The 27,115-nt window shown below is 32.1% G+C and overlaps 4 long non-coding RNA genes across 6 annotated transcripts; all 4 read right to left on the minus strand.

Annotated features, from left to right (window-relative positions):
- Positions 1–785: 785 nt before the first annotated feature.
- Positions 786–5,801, minus strand: LOC109170542. 3 transcript variants are annotated; one of them, XR_002052456.1, is made up of 7 exons: positions 5,687–5,801; positions 5,447–5,550; positions 5,244–5,320; positions 1,490–1,615; positions 1,258–1,353; positions 976–1,082; positions 786–848 (listed from the first exon to the last, which is right to left on the minus strand). It is a non-coding gene; the product is annotated as an uncharacterized LOC109170542 (long non-coding RNA). The 3 variants fall into 3 exon arrangements; XR_002052455.1 differs by lacking the exons at positions 1,490–1,615; positions 5,244–5,320; positions 5,447–5,550; XR_002052457.1 differs by lacking the exons at positions 1,490–1,615; positions 5,244–5,320; positions 5,447–5,550 and having other exon boundaries at positions 1,258–1,361.
- A 9,578-nt stretch (positions 5,802–15,379) lies between these two features.
- LOC109170548 lies at positions 15,380–19,260 on the minus strand. The gene is made up of 3 exons (XR_002052464.1): positions 19,236–19,260; positions 15,746–15,897; positions 15,380–15,569 (listed from the first exon to the last, which is right to left on the minus strand). It is a non-coding gene; the product is annotated as an uncharacterized LOC109170548 (long non-coding RNA).
- Positions 19,261–19,540: 280 nt separating this feature from the next.
- On the minus strand, positions 19,541–26,973 carry LOC109170541. Its single transcript, XR_002052454.1, has 4 exons — positions 26,767–26,973; positions 26,474–26,633; positions 19,698–19,776; positions 19,541–19,604 (listed from the first exon to the last, which is right to left on the minus strand). It is a non-coding gene; the product is annotated as an uncharacterized LOC109170541 (long non-coding RNA).
- On the minus strand, positions 24,964–25,507 carry LOC109170549. Its single transcript, XR_002052465.1, has 3 exons — positions 25,403–25,507; positions 25,196–25,274; positions 24,964–25,021 (listed from the first exon to the last, which is right to left on the minus strand). It is a non-coding gene; the product is annotated as an uncharacterized LOC109170549 (long non-coding RNA).
- Positions 26,974–27,115: the final 142 nt, after the last annotated feature.

The following is a 27,115-nucleotide window of genomic DNA, read 5'->3' on the forward strand; positions in this document are numbered from 1 at the left end:
ATGCCAAAATAACGCTAACAAAAACAAAATAGGTAGTAAAAGGAGGAAATTAATGAATTAAAAAAAAAAAACAAAACAAAAACACACACAAATATAACGAAATGAAAAGAACTCCAAAACATTCTCATGAACACATTAAAAAAAAACGAAATGGACAAAAACAAAAGTCACTAATATAGCAAAGCAAAAATAGCACATAAATGCAGAGAAAACATAAAAAGAAAGAACAAAAAAACTACACAAAACACTTGAAAATGATATGAATTATGAAGAACAACTAAATACATCATCAATACTCAGTAAATAAATGAATTCACTAAAATTATAAAGTGATCATTGGGTTTACACAATTCAAACAAAATTCACTAAACCCTGAAATTATAAAATTATAAAGTATTTACACAATTCAAAAAAATATGCCGAAATAACACAAACAAAAACAAAACGAACAGTAAAAGCGGTAAATTAATGCATGGGAAAAAACAAAAAACACACAAATATAACGAAATGAAAAGAACTATACAAAACATTCATGAACACATTCAAAGAAAAACACAGTAGACAAAAACAAAAATCACAAATATAACAAAGCAAAAATAGCACAAATATACAAGAAATACATGTGTGTAAAGCATAACATCATACACAAATACACAATCAATTGGATTGAAGAAAACACCTCTTTAACTCACCTATTCCACTACCCCTTATTCCCAGTCCAAAACAAAACAAACACAGAAAAAATAAAAACTTAGAAAGGGCAAAATTTACCTGCTTACTCCCATCCTTCTCAACCTTCCCTTATTCCAAACAATGCTTGATGTGAATATCCTCGAGCTACGGATACTCTGTTCTAGTCGGTAAATTGTTAGATAAATGAAATTGAAATCCCTAATAAGTTAGTGAAGTATTCTTTTTGTATCGGAAGAGTGGAGAGAAACATGTCGAAAAGCATTTACAAAGCCAATGTGGTACCTTGTGGTTAGGTGTTCAGCCAGTCCTTTTACGTGGTGGTTTGCTAATGTGATGGTTGATAGCGGATCTAACTTCTTACACTAACAGTGTTCAACCTGAGAAAAGACCTGCAATACTTGAATTTTGAGGTTAGTAAAACTGTAAAATTGCACTATAACCCCGTCACGGAGTATTAAGAGAATACAAATATAAAAGAAACTAATCATGAAGAGGAACCACTATAGGCATTCGAAAGAGTGGAGAGAAACATGTCAAAAAGCATTTACAAAGCCGAGGTGGTACCTTGTGGTTAGGTGTTCAGCCCAGTCCTCTTACGTGGTGGTTTGTTAATAGCGGATCTAACTTCTTACACTAACAGTGTTCAACCTGAGAAAAGACCTGCAATACTTGAATTTTGAGGTTAGTAAAACTGTAAAATTGCACTATAACCCCGTCACGGAGTGTTAAGAGAATAAAAATATAAAAGAAACTAATCATGAAGAGGAACCACAATAGGCATTCTCAATTATTTTACCTGTCAGAAGGTGGGTATAATTTCTTTCGTTACACTGCAGTTATGGCTTCATCTTTCAATGAGTCCACTTTACCTTTCACTTCTCCTCTTTGTTGAGAGATTTTCAGCAAATACATTCATTTGTCTCTGAAATGGAAAAAAAAAAAAATTGCAGTGTACTCAATTAAAAGATAACCACACAAGAGAGAGAGAGCAACTTACAACGGAATAAAAACCTACTATCCCCCAATCATAGATTCATGGCTGCAACATTTTTACCCTCTCCAAATAATACTTTAGGGTGCCAGCATTAACCGAAAAAAAACAACGAAAAGAAAATAAACCAGAATTACACAAGAACACTTAAAAAGTGCTATAAATTAAGAAAAACAGACTAACAAGATCGAAATTAATCCTTAGTAAATAATCCATGAAAATACCATTAAAAGTTATTCACTGAATTTCAAAACAATATTTGGAACTACCCAATTCAAACAAAAAATATGCCGAAAGAACGCTAACAAAAACAATGAACAACGTTGAAATTAACAAAAACAATGAACACCAAGAAATTCAGGAACACATTGAATAAAAAACACAACGAAAAAATAAAAGGCACAAATATATCAAAACAAAAATAACCCAAAAAATGCATAACTAAAAACTACACAAGAACACTTAGAAAAAATGCTATAAATTAAAAAGAAAACATACTAAACACGTCAAAAATACTCATTATAAAATAAAAGAATTCACTATTCCTAATACAAATGATCTTTAGAAATACACAATTCAAACTAAAAATACGCCAAAAGAATGCTAACAACAAAATATGAACGGTAAAAAGGGAAATTAATGCATAAAAAAAAAACAAAAATACACAAACATAACAAAGCAAAAAAAAATAAAAAACATTCTGGAACACATTCAAAGCAAAACGTAATAGACAAACATAACGAAGCAAAAATGTCACCCCCAAAACTATACAAGAACACTTGAAAAATGCTATAAATAAAGGAAAACGCACTAAATATATCCTAACAAAAACAAAATGGACAACAATAAAAGGGGAAAATAATGCATGGAAAAAACAAACATAACGAAGCAAAAATGTCACCCAAAATTACACAAGAACACTTGAAAAATGCTATAAATAAAAGAAAATGTACTAAATACATCCTAACAAAAACAAAATGGACAACAATAAAAGGGGAAAAATAATGCATGGAAAAAACAAACATAACGCTAAATACATCCTAACAAAAACAAAATGGACAACAATAAAAGGTGGAAAATAATGCATGGAAAAAACAAAAAACTCACAAATATAACAAGACATTCAAGAACACATTCAAAGAAAAATGCAATGAACAAAAACAAAAGTCACAAAATAACAAAGCAAAAATAGCACAAAAAGACAGAAAAAACATAAAGAGAGAACCAAAAACTACACAAGAACACTTGAAAAATGCTATAAATTAAGGAAAACAACTAAATACATCATAAATACTTGTAATGGACAAACATAACAAAACCAAAAATAAAAAATAAAAAAAATCAAAAACATGCAAGAAAACATTCAAAGCAAAACGTAATGAACAAACATAACGAAGCAAAAATATCACCCAAAACTACATAAGAACACTTGAAAAATGCTATAAATAAAGAAAAACACACTAAATACATCCTAACAAAAACAAAATGAACAATAATAAAAGCGGGAAATTAACACATGGAAAAAAAAAAACAAAAAACTCACAAATATAACAAAACGAAAAGAACTCCAAGACATTCAAGAACACATTCAAAGAAAAATGCAATGGACAAAAACAAAAGTCACAAATATAACAAAGCAAAATAGCACAAAAATGCTGAAAAAACATAAAGAGAGAGAACCAAAAACTACACAAGAAAAATGCTATAAATTAAGGAAAACAACTAAATACATCACAAATACTCGTTATTAAATAAATGAATTCACTAATCCTAATAAAAATACCTTTAAAAATTATTTATAAAAAATTACAAGTAGTAAAATTACAAAATGATCATTGGAAATACACAATTCAAAGTAAAAATGTGCCAAAAGAACGCTAAAAAACAAAATGAACGGTAAAAAGAGAATTTATGCATGGGAAAAACAGAAAATGCAAAAAGAACTCCGACATTCAGGAACACATTCAAAGCAAAACGCAATGGACAAATATAACAAAGCACAAATAACTCAAAACTACACAAGAACACTTGAAAAATGCTATAAATTAAAGAAAACATACTAAATACATCAAAAATAAATATACGTATTGAATTATAAAACGATCTATATATACAATTCAAACAAAAAAAAAAACGAAAGAACGCTAACAAAAACAAAATAAATGGAAATTAATGGATTAATGGATAAGAAAAAAGAATACACAAATATAACAAAACGAAAAGAACTTCAAGGCATTCAAGAACACATTCAAAGAAAAACACAATTGACAAAAAAAAAATATATCAAAACAAAAATAACCAAAAAATGAAAGGAAAACATAAAGAGAAAGAACCAAAAACTGCACATGAACACATGGATATGCCAAAAGTACTAAATTATAAAATGATCTTTGAAAATACGCAATTCAAACTAAAAATACGCGAAAAGAATACTAACAATAAAATGTGCACAGTAAAAAGAAAAATTAATGCATGGGAAAAAACAAAAATACACAAATATAATGAAGCGAAAAGAACTCTAAAACATTCATAAACACATCGAAAGCAAAATATCACCCAAAACTACGCAACAACACATAATAAATAAAAATGCACTAAATACGGGGGAAATCATCCTTAGAAAATAAAATAATTTACAATTCAAAAATACCTTTCAAAGTTATTTAAAAATATAAATACTGAATTATAAAACAATCTTTGTAAATACACAATTCAAACAAAAAATATGTCAAAATAACGCTAACAAAAACAAAATAAGCAGTAAAAGGGGGAAATTAATGAATGTAAAAAGAAAAACAAAAAAACACACAAATATAACGAAATGAAAAGAACTCCCAGACATTCTCAGGAACACATTAAAAAAAAAAAAAAAACGAAATTGACAAAAACAAAAGTCACTAATATAACAAAGCAAAAATAATACAAAATGCAGAGAAAACATAAAAAGAAAGAACAAGAAAACTACACAAAACACATAAAAATGATATAAATTAGGAAGAACAACTAAATGCATCATCAATACTCCTTAGTAAATAAATGAATTCACAAAAATTATAAAGTGATCATTGGGTTTACACAATTCAAACAAAATTCACTAAACCCTAGAATTATAAAATTATAAAGTATTTACACAATTCAAACAAAAAATACGACGAAAGAACACAAACAAAAACAAAATGAACAGTAAAAGGGGTAAATTAATGCATCGGTAAAAAACAAAAAACACACAAATATAACGAAATGAAAAGAACTACAAAACATTCATAAACACATTCAAAGAAAAACACGGTGGACAAAAACAAAAATAACAAATATAACAAGCACAAAAATACAAGAAAAACAGATGTAAAGCATAACATCATATACAAATACACAATCAATTGGATTGAAGAAAACACCTCTTTAAGTCACCTATTCCACTACAAATACACAATCAATTGGATTGAAGAAAACCCCCGTTAAGTCACCTATTCCACTACCCCTTATTCCCAGTCCAAAACAAAACAAACACAGAAAAAATAAAAACTTAGAAAGGGCGATAAGAAATCGAAAAATTTACCTGCTTACTCCCATCCTTCTCAACCTTCCCTTATTCCAAACAATGCTTGATGTGAATATCCTCGAGCTACGGATACTCTGTTCTAGTCGGTAAATTGTTAGATAAATGAAATTGAAATTCCTAATAAGCTCTAATGAAGTATTCTATTTATATTGGAAGAGTGGAGAGCATGTCAAAAAGCATTCACAAAGCCGGTGTGGTACCTTGTGGTTAGGTGTCTAGCCCAGTCCTGTTACGTGGTGGTTGCTAATGTGATGGTTGATAGCGGATCTAACTTCTTACACTAAGAGTGAACTTGAGAAAAGGCCTGCAATACTTGAATTTTGAGGTTAGTAAAACTGTAAAATTGCACTATAACCCCGTCACGGAGTATTAAGAGAATACAAATATAAAAGAAACTAATCATGAAGAGGAACCACTATAGGCATTCTCAATTATTTTACCTGTCAGAAGGTGGGTAATTTCTTTCTTTACACTGCAGTTATGGCTTCATCTTTCAATGAGTCCACTTTACCTTTCACTTTTCCTCTTTTGTTGAGCTTTATTTTCAGCAAATACATTCATTTGTCTCTGAAATGGAAAAAAAATTGCAGTGTACTCAATTAAAAGATAACCACACGCAGTGTACTCAATTAAAAGATAACCACACAAGAGAGAGAGCAACTTACAACAGAATAAAAATCAGCGATTGTTCTCCCCCAATCATAGATTCATGGCTGCAACATTTTTACCCTCCAAATCATACTTAACCGGACAAAAACAACGAAAAGAAAATAAACCAAAATTACACAAGAACACTCAAAAAGTGCTATAAATTAAGAAAAACAGACTAACAAGATCGAAATTAATCCTTAGTAAATAAAGATTATTCCTTATTTACTAATGAAAATACCTTTAAAAGTTATTCACTGAATTTCAAAACAATATTTGGAACTACCCAATTCAAACAAAAAATATGCCGAAAGAACGCTAACAAAAACAATGAACAACGTTGAAATTAATCCTTAGAAAATAAAAGAATTCACTATTCCTAATGAAAACACCTTTAAAACATATTTACTGAATTTCAAAACGACATTTGCCCAATTCAAACAAAAAATATGACAAAAGAACGCTAACAAAAACAATGAACGGTAAAAAGGAAAAATTAATACATGAGAAAAAAACACACAAATATAACAAAACGAGGAATACATTCAAAGAAAAACAGAACGAACAAAAACAAAAACACAAATATAATGAAGCGAGAATAACCCATAAATGCATGAAAGAAATAAAGAGAAAATAAAAAACTACAAAATCACACTCGAAGAATGCTATAAATTAAGAGAAACATACTAAATATTTCAAAAGTACTCCTTAAAAAATAAACACATTGGAAAAAAAACACAAATATAATGAAACGAAAAGAACTCCAAGACATCCGGGAACACATTCAAAAAATACACACAAATATAACCAAACAAAGAGAACTCCAAGACATCCAGGAACACATTCAAAGAAAAACAGAACGAACAAAAACAAAAGCACAAATATAATGAAGCGAGAATAACCCATAAATGCATGAAAGAAATAAAGAGAAAATAAAAAACTATACAATATAACACTTGAAAAATGCAATAAATTAAGAGAAACAAACTAAATATTTCAAAATATTCCTTAGAAAATAAACATATTGGAAAAAAAAAACACAAATATAATGAAACGAAAAGAGACATCCAGGAACATATTCAAAAAATTTGTATCCAAACAAAGAGAATTCCAAGACATCCAGGAACACATTCAAAGAAAAACAGAACGAACAAAATCATAAGCACAAATATAATGAAGCGAGAATACCCCATAAATACATGAAAGACATAAAGAGAAAATCAAAAACTACACAATAACACTCAAAAAATGCTATAAATTAAGAGAAACAAACTAAATATTTCAAAAATACTCCTTGAAAAATAAACACATTGGAAAAAAAAAAAATATATATATATATATATATATATATATATATAAAATAATAATAATAATAATAATAATAATAATAATAATAAACATAAAGAACTCCAAGACATATATATATATATATATATATATATATATATATAAATAAATAAAATAATAATAATAATAATAAAACATAAAGAACTCCAAGACATCCAGGAACACATTCAAAAAATACACACAAATTTTAACAAAACAAAAAGAACTCCCAAGAAATTCAAGAACACATTGAATGAAAAACACAACAGACAAAAACAAAAGGATTCAAATATATCAATACGAAAATCACCCAAAAAATGCAAGGAATCAAAAACTACACAAAAACACTTGAAAAATGCTATAAATTAAAGAAAACATACTAAATACGTCAAAAATACTGTGCTTTAGTGCTTATAAAATAAAAGAATTCACTATTCCTAATAAAAATTATCTTTAGAAATGCGCAATTCAAACTAAAAGAACTCCAAAACATCCAGGAACACATTCAAAAAATACACACAAATTTTAACAAAATAAAGAGAACTACCAAGAAATTCAAGAACACATTGAATGAAAAACACAACGGACAAAAACAAAAGGCTTCAAATATATCAAAACGAAAATCACCCAAAAAATGCAAAGAATCAAAAACTACACAAAAACACTTGAAAAATGCTATAAATTAAAAAAACATACTAAATACGTCAAAAATACTGTGCTTATAAAATAAAAGAATTCACTATTCCTAATAAAAATTATCTTTAGAAATGCGTAATTCAAACTAAAAATACGTCAAAAGAACGCTAACAACAAAAAATATGAACGGTAAAAAAAGGGAAATTAATGCATGAAAAAAAAAATACACAAAACATAACGAAGCGAAAATAACTTACAAAGTACACATTCAAAGCAAAACGTCATGGACAAAGATAATGAAGCAAAAATATCACCCAAAACTACACAAGAACACTTGAAAAGGGCTATAAATAAAGGAAAACGCACACAAAATGAACAGTAAAAGCAGGAAATTAATGCAAACAAAAAACACACAAATATAACGAAACGAAAAGAACTCCCAAGACATTCAGAAACACATTAGACAAAAACAAGTCACAAATATAACAAAGCAAAAACAGCACAAAAATGCAAGAAAAACATAAAGAGAAAGAACCAAAAACTATACAAGAACACTTGAAAAATGCTATAAACCAAGGAAAATAACTAAATACATCATAGAAATTCTTAGTAAAATGATCATTGGAAATACGCATTTCAAACTAAAAGTATGCCAAAAGAACGCAATCGAACAAAATGATTATGCATGGGAAAAAACAAAAAATGCAAAAATATAACAAAGCGAAAAGAACTCCAAGACATTCAAAAACACATTCAAAGAAAAACTCAACAGACAAATATAACAAAGTAAAAATAACACGAAACTACACAAGAACACTTGAAAATAACATATAATATAAATATTTAATTATAAAACGATTTATAGAACTACACAATTCAAACAAAAAATACGCCGAAAGAATGCAAAAAAAAAATGAACAGTAAAAGGGGGAAACTAATGCATGGTAAAAAGCAAGACATTAAGGAACACATTCAAAGAAAAAGACAATAGACAAAACAAGTCACAAACATAACAAATCGAAAATAGCACAAAAATGCAAAGAGAACCATAAAGAGAAAGAACCAAAAACTACACAAGAAACATACAAAATACGTCAAAAACACTCCATTGAAAATAAAAAGTATTTAAAAAATAAAAGTGTATGGAATGTTCATGTTGATGATTATTATTATTTACAATAACAACCAATGGTAATTAATAGAATCTAGCCTTATACAACAAACATCAAAGATTATTACCATGATCTTCTTACCGAATAGAAGTTCTAATTCATTAATCATAGAGAATTAATGAGAGAAGGTCATTTACCTATTGTATTCTATATCAGATTGTAATTCCTCAAGCTCTCTATTTTTACCCTCCAAATGCTACTTTAGCCTTTAATACAACATGATCAATTATATAAAGCAAATATCATATACAAATATGCAATCAACTGGATTTAAGAAAACACCTATTTAAGTGACCTATTCCACTGCCCCTTCTTTCCCAGCCCAAAACAAAACAAACACACAAAAATAATAACTTAGTAAAACTGTAAAAGTGCAATATAACCCCATCACGGAGTATTAAGACAATACAAATATAGAAGAAACTAATCATTTTTACCCTCCAAATGCTACTTTAGCCTTTAATACAACATGATCAATTATATAAAGCAAATATCATATACAAATATGCAATCAACTGGATTTAAGAAAACACCTATTTAAGTGACCTATTCCACTGCCCCTTCTTTCCCAGCCCAAAACAAAACAAACACACAAAAATAATAACTTATAAAGCAGGATAAGAAACCACAGCATTTAACTGCTTACCCCAATCCTTCTCAACCTCAAGCTAGGGATTCTCTGTTGTAGTTGGTCAGTACAGTTTAGTGCTGGTTCCAAATGTAATGGTTGGTTGAATGATGGCCGACCTAACTTCTTACACTAGCAACGTTCAACCTCCTTGTCTAGATATTAAACCTCTGTGAAAAGAAGTGATCGAGAACAGACCTACAATACTTGAATTTTCAGGTTCGAAAAAGTGCACAATGCACTATAACCCCATCGCGAAGTATTTATGAAAAAATAAATAAACTTGTAAGAGAATACAAATAGAGAAGTTAATCATGAAGAGGAACAGTGTATAGGGGCAATTAATCAATTACTTTACCAGTCAGATGGTGGGTAAAAAGGAAAAATTAATACGTGAGGAAAAAACACACAAATATAACAAAACGAAAAGAACTCCAAGACATCCAAGAACACATTCAAAGAAAAACGGAATGAACAAAAACAAAAGCACAAATATAATGAAGTAAGAATAACCCATAAATGCATGAAAGAAATAAAGAGAAAATAAAAAACTACACAATCACACTCGAAAAATGCAATAAATTAAGAGAAACAAACTAAATTTTCAAAAATACTCCTTAGAAAATAAACACATTAGAAAAAAAAAAAAAACACAAATATAATGAAACGAAAAGAACTCCAAGACATCCAGGAACACAATCAAAAAATACACACAAATATAACCAAACAAAGAGAACTCCAAGACATCTAGGAACACATTCAAAGAAAAACAGAACGAACAAAATCAAAAGCACAAATATAATGAAACGAGAATAACCCATAAATGCAAGAAAGACATAAAGAAAAAATCAAAAACTACACAATAACACTCAAAAAATGGTATAAGTTAAGAGAAACAAACTAAATATTTTTAAAAAATTCCTTTGAAAATAAACACATTGAAAAAAAAACACAAATATAATGAAACGAAAAGAACTCCTAGACATCCAGGAACACATTCAAAAAATACACACAAAATAACTAAACAAAGAGAACTCCAAGACATCCAAGAACACACTCAAAGAAAAACAGAACGAACAAAATCAAAAGCACAAATATAATGAAGCGAGAATAACCCATAAATGCATGAAAAAAATACAGAAAAAATAAAAATTTACACAATAACACTCAAAAAATGCTATAAATTAAGAGAAACAAACTAAATATTTCAAAAATACTCTCCTTGGAAAATAAACACATTGAAAAAAAAACACAAATAAAATGAAACGAAAAGAACTCCAAGACATCCAGGAACACATTCAAAAAATACACACAAATTTTAACAAAATAAAGAGAACTCCCAAGAAATTCAAGAACACATTGAATGAAAAACACAACGGACAAAAACAAAAGGCTTCAAATATATCAAAACAAAAATCACCCAAAAAATGCAAGGAACCAAAAACTACACAAGAACACTTGAAAAATGCTATAAATTAAAGAAAACATACTAAATACGTCAAAAATACTGCTTATAAAATAAAAGAATTCACAATTCCTAATTAAAAATGATCTTTAGAAATGCGCAATTCAAACTAAAAAAAATACGCCAAAGAAACGCTAACAACAAAAAATATGAGCGGTAAAAAAAAGATATTAATCCATGGAAAAAAAAAAAGAAAAACAAAAAATACACAAACATAACGAAGTAAAAATAACTTCCAAGGAACACATTCAAAGCAAAACGTCATGGACAAAGATAACGAAGCAAAAATATCACCTAAAACTACACAAGAACGCTTGAAAAATGTTATAAATAAAAGAAAAAGCACTAAATACGTTATAACAAAAACAAAATGAACAGTAAACATAAAGAGAAAGAACCAAAAACTACACAAGAACAAGCAAAACGTCATGGACAAAGATAACGAAGCAAAAATATCACCCCAAAACTACACAAGAACACTTGAAAAATGCTATAAATAAAGGAAAACGCACTAAATACGTCATAACAAAAACAAAATGAACAGTAAACAAAAACTACACAAGAACAATTAGAAAATACTATAAACTAATGAAAACAACTAAATACATCATAGATACTCTTAGTAAAATGATCATTGGAAATACACATTTCAAACTACAAATATGCCAAAAGAACGCAAACGAAAAAATGAGCGATAAAAAGAGGAAATTTATGCATGGGAAAAAACAAAAAATGCAAAAATATAACAAAGCGAAAAGAACTCCAAGACATTCAAGAACACATTCAAAGCAAAACGCAACAGACAAATATAACAAAGGAAAACGCACACGAAATGAACAGTAAAAGGAGGAAATTAACGCAAACAAAAAACACACAAATATAAGGAAACAAAAAGAACTCCCAAGACATTCAGAAACACATTCTAAGAAAAGCCCAATGAACAAAAACAAGTCACAAATATAACAAAGCAAAAACAGCACAAAAATGCAAGGAAAACATAAAGAAAAAGAACCGAAAAGTACACAAGAACACTTGAAAAATGCTACAAACTAAGAAAAACAACTAAATACATCATAGAAACTCTTAGTAAAATGATCATTGGAAATACACATTTCAAACTAAAAATATGCCAAAAGAACGCAAACGAACAAAATGAGCTGTAAAAAGAGGAAATTTATGCATGGGAAAAAAACAACAAATGCAAAAATATAACAAAGCGAAAAGAACTCCAAGACATTCAAGAACACATTCAAAGCAAAACACAATAGACAAATATAACAAAGTAAAAATAACGCAAAACTACACAAGAACACTTAAAAATGCTATAAATTAAAAAAAAAAAACATAATATAAATATTTAATTATAAAACGATTTATAGAACTACACAATTCAAACAAAAAATACGCCGAAAGAACGCTAAAAAGATGAACAGTAACAGGGGAAAATTAATGCATGGTAAAAAACAAGCCATTCAGGAACACATTCAAAGAAAACGCAATGTACAAAAACAAGTCACAAACATAACAAATCAAAAATAGCACAAAAATGCAAAGAAAACATGAAGAGAAAGAACCAAAAACTACACAAGAACACTCGAAAACATACTAAATACGTCGAAAACACTCCACTGAAAATAAAAAGAATTTAAAAAATATAAGTGTATGGAATGTTCATGTTGATGATTATTATTATTTTCAATAACAACCAATGGTAATTAATAGAATCTAGCCATATACAACAATCATCAAAGATTACTACTATCATCTTCTTACCGAATAGAAGTTCAAATTCATTAATCATAAAGAATTAATGAGAGAAGGTCATTTACCTGTTGTATTCTATATCAGATTGTAATTACTCAAGCTCTCTATTTTTACCTCCCACTTAACCTTCACTTCAACCTCATCAATTATGAAAGTAAAGCAAAACATCATATACAAATACACAATCAATTGGATTGAAACACACCTCTTAAGTGACCTATTCCACTACCACTTCATCCCGGTCCAAAACAAAACAAACACAGAAAAAATAATAACTTATAAAGGTAGATAAGAAAACCGAAAAATAAATACCTGCTTACTCCAATCCTTCTCAACCTTCGCTTATTCCAAACAATGCTTGATGTGAATATCCTGGAGCTAGGGATATACTATGTTCAAGTTGGTAAATTGTTAGATAAATGAAATTGAAATCCCAAATAAAGCTAATGGAGTATTCTATTTATATTGGAAGAGTGCGGAGCAACATGTTCAAAAGCATTTAAAACGCCGAAGTGATGCCTTCTGGTTAGGTGCTCAGGTCAGCCCTGTTATGTGGTGGTTGCTAGTGTGATGGTTGAGATCTAACTTCTTACACTAACAGTGTTCAACCTCCATGTGGATATAAAACCTCAGTGAAAAGAGTGATCGAGAACAAACCTACACAATACTTGAATTTTCAGGTTAGTAAAACTGTAAAAGTGCACTATAACCCTATATCACGGAGTATTAAGAGAATACAAATATAGAAGAAACTAATCATTTTTATCCTCCAAATCCAACTTTAGCCTTTAATACAACAAGATCAATTATATAAAGCAGAACATCATATACAAATATGCAATCAACTGGATTTAAGAAAACACCTATTTAAGTGACCTATTACACTGCCCCTTCTTTCCCAGCCCAAAACAAAACAAACACAGAAAAATAATAACTTATAAAGCAGGATAAGAAACCACAACATTTAACTGCTTACCCCAATCCTTCTCAACCTCAAGCTAGGGATTCTCTGTTGTAGTTGGTCAGTACAGTTTAGTGCTGGCTCCTAATGTGATGGTTGGTTGAATGATGGCCGATCTAACTTCTTACACTAACAACGTTCAACCTCCTTGTCTAGATATTAAACCTCTGTGACAAGAAGTGATTGACAACAGACCTACAATACTTGAATTTTCAGGTTAGTAAAAGTGCACAATGCACTATAACCCCCATCACGAAGTATTATGACGAAATAAATAAATTTGAAAGAGAATACAAATAGAAAAGTTAATCATGAAGATGAACAGTGCATAGGCAATTCTCTTGGGCCAATTAAACAATTACTTTACCAGTCAGAAGGTGGGTAATTTCTCTCTTTACATTGTAGTTTATTGCTTTATCTCTTCATGAGTCCACTTTGCCTGTCACTTTTCCTCTTTGTTGAGCTTTATTTTCAGCAAATGCATTCATTCGTCTCTGAGGGGGAAAGAAAAAAATTGCAGTGTACTCAATTAAAAGATAACCACACAAGAGAGAGCAACCCACAAAATGGAACAAACTAGTGATTCTATCTCCCCCAATCATAGACTCATGGCCGCAACATTTTTACCCTCCAAATCCTACTTTAGGGTGCCGCGGCATTAACCTGAAATTCCATTGTCAGGAATGTTCAAGTTGATTTTTATTTTCAATAACCATAAATCATAGAGAATTAATAAGAGAAGGTTACCTGTTATATTCTTATCAGTTAGTAGTAACTCAAGCTCTCTATTATTACCTACCACTTATACCTTCACTTCAACCTGATCAATTATGTATGTAAAGCATAACATAATATACAAATACACATTCAATTGGATTGAACAAAACACCTCTTAAGTGAGACAAATTCCACTACCCCTTCTACCCGGTCGAAAACAAAAAAAAAAAAAAAAAAAAAAAAAAAAAAGCACAAAGAAAAATCATAACTTATAAAGGGAGATAAGAAACCAAAAAATTCACCTGCTTACTCCAATACTTCTCAACCTTCCCTTATTCCAAACAATGCTTGATGTGAATATCCTCGAGCTAGGGATATACTCCGTTCTAGTCGGAAAATTGTTAGATAAATGAAATTGAAATCCCTAATAAGCTAATGGAGTATTCTATTTATTTTGGAAGAGTGCGGAGCAACATGATCAAAAGCATTTAAAAAGCCGATGTGATACCTTGTGGTTAGGTGCTCAGGTCAGACCTGTTACGTGGTGGTTGCCAGTGTGATGGTTGATGGAAGATCTAACTTCTTACACTAACAGTGTTCAACCTCCTTGTAGATATTAAACCTCTGTGAAAAGAGTGATCGAGAACAGACCTACACAATACTTGAATTTTCAGGTTAGTAAAACTGTAAAAGTGCACTATAACCCCATCACGGAGTATTAATAGAATACAAATATAGAAGAAACTAATCATGATGAGGAACAGGTGTATAGGCATTCTCTTGGGCAATTAATCAATTATTTTACCTGTCAGAAGGTGGGTAATTTCTTTCTTAATACTGCAATTTGTGGCTTCGTCTTTCAATGAGCCACTTTATCTTTCACTTGACCACACGAGAGAGCAACTCACAATAGAACAAACCAGTGACTCTGCCTCCCCAAACCCTAGATAGTTTAATGGCCGCAACATTTTTACCCTCGAAATCCAACTTTAGCCTTTAATACAACCTGATCAATTATATAAAGCAGAATTTCATATACAAATATGCAATCAACTGGACTTAAGAAAACACCAATTTAAGTGACCTATTCCACTGCCCCTTCTTTCCCAGCCCAAAACAAAACAAACAGAAAAATAATAACTTACAAAGCAGGATAAGAAACCACAACATTTAACTGCTTACCCCAATCCTTCGCAACCCCAAGCTAAGGATTCTCTGTTGTAGTTGGTCAGTATAGTTTAGTGCTGGTTCAAAATGTGATGGTTGGTTGAATGATGGCCGATCTAACTTCTTACACCAACAACGATCAACCCTCCTTTCTAGATATTAAACCTCTGTGACAAGAAGTGATCGAGAATAGACCTACAATACTTCAATTTTCAGGTAAGTAAAAGTGCATAATGCACTATATATCCCCACGAAGAATTATGACAAAATAAATAAATTTGTAAGAGAATACAAATAGAGAAGTTAATCATGAAGAGGAACAGTGTATAGGCAATTCTTTTGGGCCAATTAATAATTACATTACCAGTCATCAGAAGGGTGGGTAATTTCTTTCTTTACATTGTAGTTTATTGCTTAATCTCTTCATGAATCCACTTTGCCTTTCACTTTTCCTCTTTGTTGAGCTTTATTTTCAGTAAATGCATTCATTCGTCTCTGAAATGGGGAAAAAAAAATTACTGTGTACTCAATTAAAAGATAACCACACAAGAGAGAGCAACTCACAAAATGGAACAAACTAGTGACTCTATCTCCCAACCGAAAAATTGACCTGCTTACTCCAATCCTTCTCAACCTTCCCTTATTCCAAACAATGCTTGATGTGAATATCCTCGAGCTAGCTAGGGGGATATACTCTGTTCAAGTGGGTAAATTGTTAGATAAATGAAATTGAAATCCCTAATAAAGCTAATGGAGTATTCTATTTATATTGGAAGAGTGCGGAGCAACATGTTCAAAAGCATTTAAAAAGCCGATGTGATACCTTGTGGTTAGGCGCTCAGGTCAGCCCTGTTACGTGGTGGTAGCTAGTGTGATGGTTGATGGCAGATCTAACTTCTTACACTAACAGTGTTCAACCTCCATGTAGATATAAAACCTCTGTGAAAAGAGTGATCGAGAACAGACCTACACAATACTTGAATTTTCAGGTTAGTAAAACTGTAAAACTACACAATAACCCCATCACGGAGTATTAAGAGAATACAAATATTGAAGAATCCAATAATTTTTCTCCTCCAAATGCTACTTTAGCCTTTAATACAACCCATCAATTATATAAAGCAGAACATCATATAAAGCAGAACATCATATATAAAGCAGAACATCATATACAAATATGCAATCGACTGGGTTTAAGAAAACACCTATTTAAGTGACCTATTCCACTGCCCCTTCTTTCCCAGCCCAAAACAAAACAAACACAGAAAAGTAATAACTTATATAAAGCAGGATAAGAAACCACAACATTTAACTGCTTACCCCAATCCTTCTCAACCTCAAACTAGGGATTCTCTGTTGTAGTTGGTCAGAACAGTTTAGTGCTGGTTCCAAATGTAATGGTTGGTTGAATGATGGCCAATCGAACTTCTTACACTAGCAACGTTCAACCTCCTTGTCTAGATAGAAAACCTCTGTGACAATAAGTGATCGAGAACAGGCCAACAATACTTGAATTTTTAGGTTAGAAAAAGTGCACACAGTGCACTATAACCCCCATCACGAAGTATTATGAAAAAATAAATAAATTTGTAAGAGAATACAAATATAGAAGTTAGTCATGAAGAGGAACAGCGTATAGGCAATTCTCTTGGGCCAATTAATCAATTACTTTACCAGTCAGAAAGTGGGTAATTTCTTTCTATACATTGTAGTTTATTGCTTTATCTCTTCATGAGTACACTTTGCATTTCACTTTTCCTCTCTGTTGAGCTTTATTTTTCAGCAAATGCAACCATTCTTCTCTGAAATGGGGAGAAAAAAAAATTGCAGTGTACTCAATTAAAAGATAACCACACAAGAGAGCAACTCACAAAATGGAACAAACTTGTGACTCTATCTCCCCTTCATGGACGCAACATTTTTACCCTCCAAATCCTAATTTAGGGTGCCGCGGCATTAACCTGAAATTCCATTGTCTGGAATGTTCAAGTTGATTTTTATTTTCAATAACCATTAATCATAGAGAATTAATGAGAGAAGGTCATTTACCTGTTATATTCTTATCAGTTTCTATTTTTACCTACCACTTAAACCTTCACTTCAACCTGATCAATTATGTATGCAAAGAATAAAATCATATACAAACCCACAATCAATTGGATTGAACAAAACACCTATTAACTGACCAATTCCACTACCACTTCTTCCCGGTCCAAAAAAAAACAAACACAGAAAAAATAATAACTTATAAAGATAAGAAACTGAAAAATTTACCTGCTTACTCGAATCTATCTCAACCTTCCCTTATTCCAAACAATGCTTGATGTGAATATCCTCGAGCTAGGGATATACTCTGTTCTAGTCTGTAAATTGTTAGATAAATGAAAATGAAATCCCTAATAAAGCTAATGGAGTATTCTATTTATATTGAAAGAGTGCGGAGCAACATGTTCAAAAGCATTTAAAAAGCCAATGTGATAACTTGTGGGTAGGTGCTCAGGTCAGCCCTGTTACGTGGTGGTTGCCAGTGTGATGGTTGATGGCAGATCAAACTTCTCACACTAACAGTGTTCAACCTCCATGTAGATATTAAACCTCTGTGAAAAGAGTGATCGAGAACAGTCCTACACAATACTAGAATTTTCAGGTTAGTAAAACTGTAGAAGTGCACTATAACCCCATCGAGGAGTATTAATAGAATACAAATATAGAAGAAACTAATCATGATGAGGAACAGTGTATAGGCATTCTCTTGGGCAATTAATCAAATATTTTACCTGTCAGAAGGTGGGTAATTTCTTTCTTTATACTGCAGTTTATGGCTTCATCTTTCAAAAACTCCACTATATCTTTCACTTGACCACACCAGAGAGCAACTCACAATAGAACAAACCAGTGACTCTGCCTCCCCCAACCATAGATAGCTTAATGGCCGCAACATTTTCACCCTCGAAATCCAACTTTAGCCTTTAATACAACCTGATCAATTATATAAAGCAGAATATCATATACAAATATGCAATCAACTGGAATTAAGAAAACACCTATTTAGTGACCTATTCCACTGCCCCTTCTTTCCCAGCCCAAAACAAAACAAACACAGAAAAATAATAACTTATAAAGCAGGATAAGAAACCACAACATTTAACTGCTTACCCCAATCCTTCTCAACCTCGCTAGGGATTCTCTGTTGTAGTTGGTCAGATCAGTTTAGTGCTGGTTCGTAATGTGACGGTTGGTTGAATGATGGCCGATCTAACTTCTTACACTAACAACGTTCAACCTCCTTGTCTAGATATTAAAACTCTGTGACAATTAGTGATCAATAACAGACCTACAATACTTGAATTTTCAGGTTAGTAAAAGTGCACAATGCACTATAACCCCATCACGAAGTATTATGACAAAATAAATAAATTTGTAAGAGAATACAAATAGAGAAGTTAATCATGAAGAGGAACAGTGTATATGCAATTCTCTTGGGCCAATTAATCAATTACTTTACCAGTCAGAAGGGTGGGTAATTTCTTTCTTTACATTGTAGTTTATTGTTTTATCTCTTCATGAGTCCACTTTGCCTTTCACTTTTCCTCTTTATTGAGCTTTATTTTCAGCAAATGCATTCATTCATCTCTGAAATGGGGAAAAAAAAATTACAGTGTACTCAATTAGTGACTCAAAAAATGGAACAAACTAGTGACTCTGTCTCCCCCCAATCATAGATTCATGGCTGCAACATTTTTACCCTCCAATTCCTACTTTAGGGTGCCGGCATTAACCTGAAATTCCATTGTCTGGAATGTTCGAGTTGATTTTTATTTTCAATAACAACCAATGGTAATTAATAGAGCAACCGAACAAAGAATCTGGCACTCTGCAATAAACATCAAAGATTACTGCCACGATCCTACCGAAGAGAAGTTCAAATTCAATAATCAAAGAGCACCAATAAGAGAAGGTCATTTACCTGTTAATTTCCTATTAGTTTCACTGTTCAATTCTTCAAGTTCTTTATTTTCCACCTTCCACTTAGCCTTTAATACAACCTGATCAATTATATAAAGCAAAACATCATATACAAATACACAATCAATTGGATTGAACACACCTCTTAAGTGACCTATTCCACTACCACTTCTTCCCGGTCCAAAACAAAACAAACACAGAAAAAATAATAACTTATAAAGGGAGATAAAAAACCGAAAAACATACCTGCTTACTCCAATCCTTCTCAACCTTCGCTTATTCCAAACAATGCTTGATGTGAATATCCCCAAGCTAGGGATATACTCTGTTCTAGTCGGTAAATTGTTAGATAAATGAAATTGAAATCCCAAATAAGCTAATGGAGTATTCTATTTATATTGGAAGAGTGCGGAGCAAAATGTTCAAAAGCATTTAAAAAGCCGATGTGATACCATGTGGTTAGGTGCTCAGATCAGCCCTGTTACGTGGTGGTTGCTAGTGTGATGGTTGAGATCTAACTTCTTACACTAACAGGTGTTCAACCTCCATGTGTATATTAAACCTCTGTGAAAAGAGTGATCGAGAACAAACCTACACAATACTTGAACTTTCAGGTTAGTAAAACTGTAAAAGTGCAATATAACCCCATCACGGAGTATTAAGAGAATACAAATATAGAAGAAACTAATCATTTTTACCCTCCAAATGCTACTTTAGCCTTTAATACAACCTGATCAATTATATAAAGCAAACATCATATACAAATATGCAATCAACTGGATTTAAGAAAACACCTATTTAAGTGACCTATTCCACAGCCCCTTCTTTCCCAGCCCAAAACAAAACAAACACAGAAAAATAATAACTTATAAAGCAGGATAAGAAACCACAACATTTAACTGCTTACCCCAATCCTTCTCAACCTCAAGCTAGGGATTCTCTGTTGTAGTTGGTCAGTACAGTTTAGTGCTGGTTCCAAATGTAATGGTTGGTTGAATGATGGCCGATCTAACTTCTTACACTAGCAACGTTCAACCTCCTTGTCTAGATATTAAACCTCTGTGACAAGAAGTGATCGAGAACAGACCTACAATACTTGAATTTTCAGGTTAGAAAAAGTGCACAATGCACTATAACCCCATCGCGAAGTATTATGAAAAAATAAATAAATTTGTAAGAGAATACAAATAGAGAAGTTAATCATGAAGAGGAACAGTGTATAGGGGCAATTAATCAATTACTTTACCAGTCAGAAGGTGGGTAATTTCTTTCTTTACATTGTAGTTTACTGCTTTATCTCTTCATGAGTCCACTTTGCCTTTCACTTTTCCTCTTTGTTGAAGCTTTATTTTCAGCAAATGCATGCATTCGTCTCTGAAATGGGGAGAAAAAAATTTGCAGTGTACTCAATTAAAAGATAACCACACAAGAGAGAGCAACTCACAAAATGGAACAAACTAGTGACTCTATCAGTCTATCTCCCCCCAACCAAAGATACATGGACGCAACATTTTTACCCTCCAAATCCTACTTTAGGGTGCCGTGGCATTAACCTGAAATTCCATTGTCTGGAATGTTCAAGTTGAGATTTATTTTCAATAACCATTAATCATAGGTAATTAATGAGAGAAGGTCATTTACCTGTTATATTCTTATCAGTTTCTATTTTTACCTACCACTTAAACCTTCACATCAACCTGATCAATTATGTATGTAAAGCATAACATCATATACAAATCCACAATCAATTGGATTGAACAAAACACCTCTTAAGTTTTTATTTTTTCTGTGTTTGTTTTTGTTTTGGACCGGGAAGAAGGGGTAGTGGAATAGGTAAAATAAAGTTAAGAAACCGAAAAATTTACCTGCTTACTCCAATCCTTCTCAACCTTCGCTTATTTCAAACAATACTTGATGTGAATATCCTCGAGCTAGGGATATACTCTGTTCTAGTCGGTAAATTGTTAGATAAATGAAATTGAAATCCCAAATAAGCGAATGGAGTATACTATTTATATTGGAAGAGTGCGGAGCAACATGTTCAAAAGCATTTAAAAAGCCAATGTGATACCTTGTGGTTAGGTGCTCAGGTCACAGCCCTGTTACGTGGTGGTTGCCAGTGTGATGGTTGATGGCAGATCTAACTTCTTACACTAACAGTGTTCAACCTCCATGTAGATATTAAACCTCTGTGAAAAGAGTGATCGAGAACAGACCTACACAATACTTGAATTTACAGGTAAGTGAAACTGTAAAAGTGCACTATAACCCCATCACGGAGTATTAAGAGAATACAAATATAGAAGAAACTAATCATGATGAGGAACAGTGTATAGGCATTCTCTGGGGCAATTAATCAATTAATTTACCTGTGGGTAATTTAACTGCAGTTTATGGCTTCATCTTTCAATGAGTCCATTTTATCTTTCACTTGACCACACGAGAGAGCAACTCACAATAGAACAAACCAGTGACTCTGCCTCCCCCAACCATAGATAGCTTAATGGCCGCAACATTTTTACCCTCGAAATCCAACTTCCGCCTTTAATACAACCTGATCAACTATATAAAGCAGAATATCATATTCAAATATGCAATCAACTGGATTTAAGAAAACACATATTTAAGTGACCGAAAAATAATAACTTATAAAGCAGGATAAGAAACCACAACATTTAACTGCTTACCCCAATCCTTCTCAACCTCAAGCTAGGGATTCTCTGTTGTAGTTGGTCAGTACAGTTTAGTGCTGGTTCCTAATGTGATGGTTGGTTGAATGATGGCCGATCTAACTTCTTACACTAACAACGTTCAACCTCCTTGTCTAGATATTAAACCTCTGTGACAAGAAGTGATCGAGAACAGACCTACAAATACTTGAATTTTCAGGTTAGTAAAAGTGCATAATGCACTATAACCCCCATCACGAAGTATTATGACTAAATAAATTTGTAAGAGAATACAAATAGAGAAGTTAATCATGAAGAGGAACAGTGTATAGGCAATTCTCTTGAGCCAATTAATCAATTACTTTACCAGTCAGAAGATTGGGTAATTTCTTTGTAAACATTGTAGTTTATTGCTTTATCTCTTCATGAGTCCACTTTGCCTTTCACTTTTCCTCTTTGTTGAGCTTTATTTTCAGCAAATGCATTCATTCGTCTCTGAAATGGGGGGAAAAAAATTGCAGTGTACTCAATAAAAAGATAACTACACAAGAGAGGGCAACTCACAAAATGGAACAAACTAGTGATTCTATCTTCCCCAATCATAGACTCATGGCTGCAACATATTTACCCTCCAAATCCTACTTTAGGGTGCCGCGGCATTAACCTGAAATTCTACTGTCTGGAATGTTCAAGTTGATTTTTATTTTCAATAACCATAAATCATATAGAATTAATGAGAGAAGGTCATTTACCTGTTATATTCTTATCAGTTTGTGGTTCCTCAAGCTCTCTATTTTTACCTACCACTTATACCTTCACTTCAACATGATCAATTATGTATGTAAAGCATAACATCAAATACAAATACATAATCAATTGGATTGAACAAAACACCTCTTAAGTGAGACCTATTCCACTACCCCTTCTTCCCGGTCGAAAACGATAAAAACAAACACAAAAAATAATAATAACTTATACAGGGAGATAAGAAACCAAAAAATTTACCTGCTTACTCCAATCCTTCTCAACCTTCCCTTATTCCAAACAATGCTTGATGTGAATATCTTCGAGCTAGGGATATACTCTGTTCTAGTCGGTAAATTGTTAGATAAATGAAATTGAAATCCCTAATAAAGCTAATGGAGTATTCTATTTATATTGAAAGAGTGCGGAGCAACATGTTCAAAAGCATTTAAAAAGCCGATGTGATACCTTGTGGTTAGGTGCACAGGTCAACCCTGTTACGTGGTGGTTGCTAGTGTGATGGTTGATGGCAGATCTAACTTCTTACACTAACAGTGTTCGACCTCCATGTAGATATTAAACCTCTATGAAAAGAGTGATCGAGAATAGACCTACACAATACTTGAATTTTCAGGTTAGTAAAACTGTAAAAGTACACTATAACCCCATCACGGAGTATTAAGAGAATACAATTATAGAAGAAACTAATCATTTTTACCCTCCAAATGCTACTTTAGCCTTTAATGCAACCTGATCATAGATATTAAACCTCTATGAAAAGAGTGATCGAGAACAGACCTACACAATACTTGAATTTTCAGGTTAGTAAAACTGTAAAAGTACACTATAACACCATCACGGAGAATTAAGAGAATACAAATATAGAAGAAACTAATCATTTTTACCCTCCAAATGCTACTTTAGCCTTTAATGCAACCTGATCAATTATATAAAGCAGAACATCGTATACAAATATGCAATCAACTGGATTTAAGAAAACACCTATTTAAGTGACCTATTCCACTGCCCCTTCTTTCCCAGCCCAAAACAAACACAGAAAAATAATAACTTATAAAGCAGGATAAGAAACCACAACATTTAACTGCTTACCCCAATCCTTCTCAACCTCAAGCTAGGGATTCTCTGTTGTAGTTGGTCAGTACAGTTTAGTGCTGGTTCCAAATGTAATGGTTGGTTGAATGATGGCCGATCAAACTTCTTACACTAGCAACATTCAACCTCCTTTTCTAGATATTAAACCTCTGTGACAAGAAGTGATCGAGAACAGACCTACACTACTTGAATTTTCAGGTTCGAAAAAGTGCACAATGCACTATAACCCCCATCACGAAGTATTATGAAAAAATAAATAAATTTGTAAGAGAATACAAATAGAGAAGTTAATCATGAAGAGGAACAGTGTATAGGGGCCAATTAATCAATTACTTTACCAGACAGAAGGTGGGTAATTTCTTTCTTTACATTGTAGTTTATTGCTTTATCTCATCATGAGTCCACTTTTCCTTTCACTTTTGCTCTTTGTTGAGCTTTATTTTCAGCAAATGCATTCATTCGTCTCTGAAATGGGGGAAAAAAAATTTACAGTGTACTCAATTAAAAGATAACCACACAAGAGAGAGCAACTCACAAAATGGAACAAAAACTAGTGACTCTATCTCCCCCAATCATAGATTCATGGCTGCAACATTTTTACCCCCTCCAAATCCTACTTTAGGGTGCCGCGGCATTAACCTGAAGTTCGATTGTCTGGAATGTTCAAGTTGATTTATATTTTCAATAACCATTAATCTTAGAGAATTATGAGAGAAGGTCATTTACCTGTTATATTCTTATCAGTTTGTAGTTTCTCAAGCTCTCTATTTTTACCTACCACTTAAACCTTCATTTCAACCTGATCAATTATGTATGTAAATCATAACATCATATACAAATACACAATCAATTGGATTGAACAAAACACCTCTTAAGTGACCTATTCCACTACCACTTCTTCCCGGTCCAAAACGAAAACAAACACAGAAAAAATAATAACTTATAAAGGGAGATAAGAAACCGAAAAATTTACCTGCTTACTCCAATCCTTCTCAACCTTCCCTTATTCCAAACAACGCTTGATGTGAATATCCTCGAGCTAGGGATATACTCTGTTCTAGTCGGTAAATTGTTAGATAAATGAAATTGAAATCCCTAATAAAGCTAATGGAGTATTCAATTTATATTGGAAGAGTGCGGAGCAACATGTTCAAAAGCATTTAAAAAGACAATGTGATACCTTGTGGTTAGGTGCTCAGGTCAGCCCTGTTACGTGGTGGTTGCCAGTGTGATGGTTGATGGCAGATATAATTTCTTACACTAACAGTGTTCAACCTCCATGAAGATATTAAACCTCTGTGAAAAGAGTGATCAAGAACAGACCTACACAATACTTGAATTTTCAGGTTAGTAAAACTGTAAAAGTTCACTATAACCCCATTACGGAGTATTAAGAGAATACAAATATAGAAGAAACTAATCATGATGAGGAGGGTAAGTTCTTTCTTTACACTGCAGTTTATGGCTTCATCTTTCAATGAGTCCACTTTATCTTTCACTTAACCACACGATAGAGCAACTCACAATGGAACAAACCAGTGAACTCTGCCTCCCCCAACCATAGATAGCTTCATGGCTGCAACATTTTACCATCCAAATCCAACTTTAGCCTTTAATACAAGCTGATCAATTATATAAAGCAGAATATCATATACATATATGCAATCAACTGGATTTAAGAAAACACCTATGACCTATTTAAGTGACCTATTCCACTGCCCCTTCTTTCCCAGCCCAAAACAAAACAAACACACAAAAATAATAACCTATAAGGATAAGAAACCACAAAATTTAACTGCTTACCCCAATCCTTCTCAACCTCAAGCTAGGGATTCTCTGTTGTAGTTGGTCAGTACAGTTTAGTGCTGTTTCCTAATGTGATGGTTGGTTGAATGATGGCCGATCTAACTTCTTACATTAACAACATTCAACCTCCTTGTCTAGATATTAAACCTCTGTGACAAGAAGTGATCGAGAACAGACCTACAATACTTGAATTTTCAGGTTAGAAAAAGTGCACAATGCATTATAACCCCCATCACGAAGTATTATGAAAAAATAAATAAACTGGATTTAATACAACCTGATCAATTATATAAAGCATAACATCATATACAAATACACAATCAACTGGATTTAAGAGAACACGTATTTAAACCTATTCCACTGCCCCTTCTTTCCCAGCCCAAACCAAAACAAACACAGAAAAAATAAAAACTTATAAAGAGGGATAAGAAACCACAACATTTACCTGCTTACTCCAATCCTTCTCAACCACAAGCTAGGGATACTCTGTTCTAGTTAGTACAATGTTAGATAAATGAAAACTAAAAATTTAAATAAATAAATAACCTGTACTGTTTCTGCTTAAACCTTTATTGTCACCAGAGTCAAAAAATCTTGCTGTCAATCTGCAAAAATCACCAGTAAAACTAGAACAAACAAAGCATAACATCATATACAAATATACAATCAACTAGAATGAAGAAATAAACAGAGGAAAATAATAAATTATGAAGGGAGATAAGAAACCACAAAATTTACCTGCTTACCCCAATCCTTCTCAACCTTTCCTTATTCCAGGCAATGCTTGAATGATGGCAGATCTAACACCTTACACTGTGAAAATTTAAATAAATAAATAACCTGTACTGTTTCTGCTTAAACCTTTACTGTCACCAGAGTCAAAAAATCTTGCTGTCAATCTGCAAAAATCACCCGTAAAACTAGAACAAATTATACAATCTCATAGGGACATATTTATACAAAGCATAACATCATATACAAACATACAATCAACTAGAATGAAGAAATAAACACAGGAAAATAATAAATTGTGAAGGGAGATAAGAAACCACAAAATTTACCTGCTTACCCCAATCCTTCTCAACCT

The sequence above is a fragment of the Ipomoea nil genome, unplaced genomic scaffold, assembly GCF_001879475.1.
Source record: "Ipomoea nil cultivar Tokyo-kokei standard unplaced genomic scaffold, Asagao_1.1 scaffold3321, whole genome shotgun sequence".
NCBI lineage: Eukaryota > Viridiplantae > Streptophyta > Magnoliopsida > Solanales > Convolvulaceae > Ipomoea > Ipomoea nil.